This window comes from Leucopleurus acutus, assembly GCF_964270905.1.
Source record: "Leucopleurus acutus genome assembly, chromosome: 1".
Lineage (NCBI taxonomy): Eukaryota > Metazoa > Chordata > Mammalia > Artiodactyla > Delphinidae > Leucopleurus > Leucopleurus acutus.
In genome coordinates this window covers 84,123,144-84,129,364 of record NC_139142.1, presented here as the reverse complement: position 1 = coordinate 84,129,364, position 6,221 = coordinate 84,123,144, and the positions used below count along the sequence as shown (strand labels likewise).

The 6,221-nt window shown below is 41.6% G+C and overlaps 1 pseudogene across 1 annotated transcript; it reads left to right on the top strand.

The window, feature by feature from the left end:
• LOC309968807 (poly(rC)-binding protein 2-like) lies at positions 1 to 1,100 on the top strand (annotated as a pseudogene). Its single transcript has one exon. The product of its transcript is annotated as a poly(rC)-binding protein 2-like (transcript).
• The last annotated feature ends 5,121 nt before the right edge of the window (positions 1,101 to 6,221 follow it).

Below are 6,221 nucleotides of genomic sequence, written 5' to 3'. Positions count from 1 at the left end.
CTTGACCACTCAGAGTCCAGCTCCTCAGAACACTGCTCGACATGGACACCGGTGTGAATGAAGGTGGATTAAATGTCACTCTCACCATCTGGCTACTTATGCATGGAAAGGAAGTTGGCAGTATCATCGGGAAAGAAAGGAGAATCAGTTAGGAAGATGCGCGAGGAGAGTGGTGCACGTATCAACATCTCAGGAGGGAATTGTCCTGAGAGGATTATCACTTTGGCTGGACCCACTAATGCCATCTTCAAAGCCTTTGTTATGATCATTGACAAACTGGAAGAGGACATCAGCAGCTCTATGACCAGTAGCACAGCTGCCAGTAGAGCCCCAGTCACCCTGAGGCTGGTGGCCCCTGCTGGTCAATGTAGCTCTCATTGGGAAAGGTGGTTGCAAGATCAAGGAAATAGGAGAGAGTACAGGGGCTCAGGTCCAGGTGGCAGAGGATATGCTCCCCAGCTCGACTGAACAGGCCATCACTCTTATTGGCATTCCGCAATCCATCACTGAGGGTGTGAAACAGATCTGCATGGTCATGTTGGAGACTCTCTCCCAGTCCCCCCCCACCAAAGGGTGTGACCATCCCATACTGGCCCAAGCCTCCAGTTCTCCGGTCATCTTTGCAGGTGGTCAGGACAGGTACAGCACAGACAAGGACAGTGTGAGCTCCCCACACCACCCCGTCCATGTGCCTCAACGCTGACCTAGAGGGACCGCCTCTAGAGGCCTATGCCATTCAAGGACAGTATGCCATTCCACAGCCAGATTTGACCAAGCTGCTCCAGCTGGCAATGCAACAGTCTCATTTTCCCATGACACATGGCAACACCGGATTCAGTGGTTTGGATGCATCTGCTTACACTACTTTTCATGAACTCACAGTTCCCAATGATTTGATTGGCTGCATAATCGGGCGTCAAGGCGCCAAAATCAATGAGATCCATCAGATATCTGGGGTGCAGATCAAAATTGCGAACCCAGTGGAAGGATCTACTGATAAGCAGGTTACCATCACTGGATCTGCTGCCAGCATTAGCCTGGCTCAATGTCTAATAAATGTCAGGCTTTCCTCGGAGACAGGTGGCATGAGGAGCATCTAGAACAATGCAGATTCATCCATAATCCCTTTCTACTGTTCATCACTACCCATGATCCATCTGAGTACAGTCAGCGATTCCAGGTTTTAAATAGTTTGTAAATTTTCAGTTTCTACATGCTTTATCATCCACTCGTGATTTTTTAATTAAAGCATTTAAATTCCTTTCTCTGTTCAGCTGCTAATGCTGAGATCCATATTTAGTTTTATAAGCTTCTCCTTGTTTTTTGTTTTTTGTGTTTTTTTGGCTCATGAACTTTTTGTCTGTTTGTCACGTAAATGTGAGTGGAATATTAATACATTTCAGTTTAGTTCTGTAATGACAGGAATTTTTCAAAAAAAGTTTAAAAGATGGACTGGAGCTTTTTCTTTGTGAATAGAAACTGGACGCTACAGTGGTTAAAAAAAAAAAAAAGGACCCTGCTTTCAATTCTTTTGGGTGTATACCCAAAAGTGGGATTTCTGGATCATATGGTAATTCTATTTTTAATTTTTTGAGGAACAGCCGTACTGTTTTCCACAGTGGCTCTACCATCTTACATTCCCAGCAACAGTGCCCAAGGGTTGTATAATTGGGTTGTCTTTTTATTGTTGAGATGTAATTTATATAATGTGGGTACAAGTCCCTTAACAGGATATGATTTGCAAGTATTTTCTCCCACTCTATACATTATCTTTTCACTTTCTTGAACAACAAAAGTTAAAATTTTTTTTCATGCCACGTGGCTTGTGGGATCTTTGTTCTCTGACCACAGATCGAACTCATGCCCCCTGCAGTGGAAGTGCAGAGTCTTAACCACTGGACTGCCAGGGAAGTCCCAAAAGTTTTAAATTTTGATGATGTCCAGTTTACCTATTTTTTACTTTGTTGATTGTGCTTTTGGTATCATATTTAAGAAACCACTGCCTAACCCAAGGTCATGAAGATTTATGCCTATGTTTTCTTCTATAAGTTTTGTAACTTTAGCTCATACATAGTCTTTCATACATTTTTTAAAGTCATTTGATTTTTTGTTGTTGTTGTTTGCATATGGTGTGAGGTAGGGGTCCAACTTCATTCGTTTGCATAAGGATATCCAATTGCCCCAGTTGTATCAAAAGACTACTGTTTCCCCCACCAGTTTGCTTTGGCATCCTTGTCAAAGATCAGCTGACCACAAATGTGAGGATTTATTTCTAGACTCATGATTCTAGTCCATTGCTCTATGGACTAGAGCATGAGGCAGTCTATCCTCATGCCTTGATTACTGTAGCTTTGTAGTAAGTAAATTTTGAAATTGGGAAGTGTGATTCCAATTCTGTCCCTCTTTTTCAAGACTGCTGATACTGATCTTTTAGATTTTTGGTGTATGGTTATTCAGCTACCATCCTCAAATACATCAACTGTAATCCAACACAATTTTCTCCATCTTAACCTTATGAATACTATGAGAGACCCAGTCATATGTTTTGCTGAAAACAACACTCTAGGGGACTTCCCTGGTGGCGCAGTGGTTAAGAATCTGCCTGCCAAGGCAGGGGACACGGGTTCGAGCCCTGGTCCAGGAAGATCCCACATGCCGCGGAGCAACTAAGCCCATGTGCCACAACTGCTGAGCTGGTGCTCTAGAGCCCGTGAGCCACAACTACTGAGCCTGTGTGCCACAACTACTGAAGCCCGTGTGCCTAGAGCCTGTGCTCTGCAACAAGAGAAGCCACTGCAATGAGAAGCCTGCGCACCGCAAGGAAGAGTAGCCCCCGCTCGCCGCAACTAGAGAAAGCCCGCGCACACCAACGAAGACCCAACGCAGCCAAAAATAACTAAATGAATAAATAAATTTTAAAAAAGCAACACTCTGCCTATTTCACTGATCTGACACACAAATTTAATAAAACTTTGAAATAAGTGAGAGGAATTTTGCCTACTTAATTCTTTGCCAAAAACATCAGCATCCTGGTGATCATCAAATTCTTTTCCATGTCTTCACAACCATGTAGTGACTTATTCTAAAATTCTGCTGGGGAATAATGTCAAACAAATGAGTGGATCATTTCTGAAATCTGCCCTTTTCCCCTTTTGCAAACTTTGCTAGTATCTGCCTCTTTCTGTTCTCTAACCATCTCGCAATATCTATGATGTCTCGGTGACTACGAAGCTACCAGAATTGCCCCTAATTTCATGGGCACAGAGGAGGAGCTCACAGAATGCAGAGTCATGTTTTACAAACACGGACTGTACGCTATCTCAGGTTTGTGATTCGGCTCCACATCTGCCAAGAGGACGTAGGAGGCAGCACAAAATCATTTATAGTACAGCATGTGCATTCTGCTAAAGTTGAAAGTTTTTATACAGAGATTGAGTCTCTTCTGAGAAGATGTTTCATCAGATCATGAGGGTCTCCATGGCAGCCTTCTCCCCACAGAGATATCCTGCAGAGGATAATTTAATAACAGCTAGAAATCTGCTATACCCAAGTTGACAGAGAAAAGATAACACCTACCCGCAAGAAATATAGTGTCATAGAGAATAATGCTTTTTCTCTCCACAGCCCATAAGGTTGTTTGCAGATATGTCTCTAAGCCATGCCACCACTTGAAGTCACCATCAACCATTGCTTTTTACAAAATGATAAGAAAAAAGATGTAGAAAAGGAAAAGGAAAAACCAGGCAGGAATTACTGAGATCGACCAGGACAAAGAGTATTGAGTTACACAGATCTAGGTGCAGCCTGAATTACATGTAATAACATTTAATTTTTTAGTATTATCAGGGATGTTTCACCTAAGTAAACTTCTATTTTATTGAAGCTTAAACTTATAAGCACTAGCACATTTTAGACCTTTTCTTGATGACTTGAGGTCTTTTCTATAAACACATGCTGTTGAAATGCCTTCAGGTTTAATGAACTGCTTAGGATTATCTGGTCTACACTAGAATGTCTACTGAGTTACTTGGTTTTTCATATTGTCTCCTTTGTCAGCTGCCCTTCTTGGTTATCAGCATACCAGTTTCTAGTAGTGCCTGTTAATTTAACTACTTCCAATTTGTTATGGGCTGTATGACCATATCATGAGGTTTATTAGAATTTATCAGATTTATTTCTAAAGAATATGTGTGTGTGTGTGTGTGTGTGTTTTAGGGAATATGAGATTTTCTTGTGAATAAAACACAAACTCTGGTTAATGGTGCTTGATATCTACTGTGGTAGCCCGGAGACTTTCTTTGATCAATTCTTATTTCTCCAGCCACATTCAGGTACGAGATATAACAATTCACCTACCTGCTTCAGTTCTTGAATAGACTGCAAAGGTGGTGGGAAGTGTCAGGACCATGCCTCCAAACAAACAGCCTTGCTAGTTTTGATGAGAGATCAGAATCTAGTGCTTAGAGACTTAAGAGCTTAGAGAAGAAAACTGAGTCTTGGCATCTCAAGACCATGTCCTTGATCAGCTTATACATTAGGTAAAGATGTCAGGCCAGTTACTTACTCCAAAAGCACTGAGTCCTAACCACTGGACCGCCAGGGAATTCCCTACTTACTCCATCTTAAAAGACACGAGACTCTTCATTGCTATCTGCTCCCTCTCAGTTCCCTCTCAGAAACAGCCTGCAGTACCTCACAAACTTACCAGGTAAATCTCTCATCACTGCTTGGCATAGAGGAAAAGAAAATGAAAATCTCGAAACTGGAGTTTCTATTAAGCTAGATGTTAAACGGTCTGTACTGGCAAATCAACCATCTTCAGTTTTTTGGGTTTTTTTTTTGCGGTACGCAGGCCTCTCACTGTTGTGGCCTCTCCCGTTGCAGAGCACAGGCTCCGGATGCGCAGGCTCAGTGGCCATGGCTCACGGGCCCAGCCGCTCCACGGCATGTGGGATCTTCCCGGACTGGGGCATGAACCCGTGTCCCCTGCATTCGCAGGCAGACTCTCAACCACTGCGCCACCAGGGAAGCCCAGCCATCTTCAGTTTGAATCACTAGTTGACTCAAATCTCAGCCAAAGGAATGTGAATTTAGGGAATTTCAGTCCAGTAATGATGACTTCCTTCCAAGCAATTCTGCTTTCAGTGTTTGGGGAACAGGATAAACACCTGGCTTGTAGCTTAAGAAATGCAGTTTGTAAAGACAGTCCTCCATGAGGCGTCTCTACAGTAAATACCTGCTCTAAATCCCAATCAAGACAATCTATTCTAATAGTGTTTTAAATACAAAATTTGACAGGATTCTATAATCAATTTGAAAAAATAGGTGACCATGAAGAACATTCTAAAAAGAATACTGAAGGTAAAAAGAGTAATTTGATTGCTTCCGGCATTCTCTTGAAGCCTATCAAAAGCTGTAAGTAAATGCCTAAAGTTTGCTCCAGTAATCCCACTCCCACAAAATTTTTTCAAAGAAAAAAGAAAGTTATATGCAAAAAGGCATTCATTGTACCATTATTTTATAACATAAAATTGGAAACAATGAGCAAATAAAGTAATGGGACTTCCCTGGTGGTCCGATGGTTAAGACTCTGTGCTTCCACCGCAGGCGGACGTGGGTTTGATCTCTGGTCGGGGGAGATCCCACATGCCATGTAAGGTAATGGTTAAGTAAATATTACATCAAGTTGGTAAAATATTACGTAACTGTTGATACAAACAAGGAAGAACAGTTAACATGGGGAAATATTACAATATGTTAATTTCTAAAAGCTGTTATCATCTCATGTTATGTTTCATTTACTTTAGAAATATGTAATGCATGGGTAGACCAGAAGGGAGCAAGGGAAATAAAATTAGTTAAGGGGATTCTCTTCAAACTGCAGGTAATGTTGTAATGTTCTTAAAATTTTTTTTTTACAGTATCAATGAATGTCTTATTTTAGTCACAGACTGGTATACCTATGGCCATGGTCAGTAACATTAAGCTTCCTCCAAAACTGACAGCATGGTCACTCCATCTGTTTGTCACTTTCTCCAAATCCTAAAGTTACACTCAAAATGAAGCAAAGCTGAAACAGTGCAAGTCATTTTGAATGGACTTTTGAGGCACAGGGACCGGAAAAGAAGAGGGTATTGTGTTAGAATTTATAGGATGACTCTAGCTATTACTCTTTTGAGTCTTGTGGCGTGACACTAAACCTTAAAATAAGAGAGGTACTC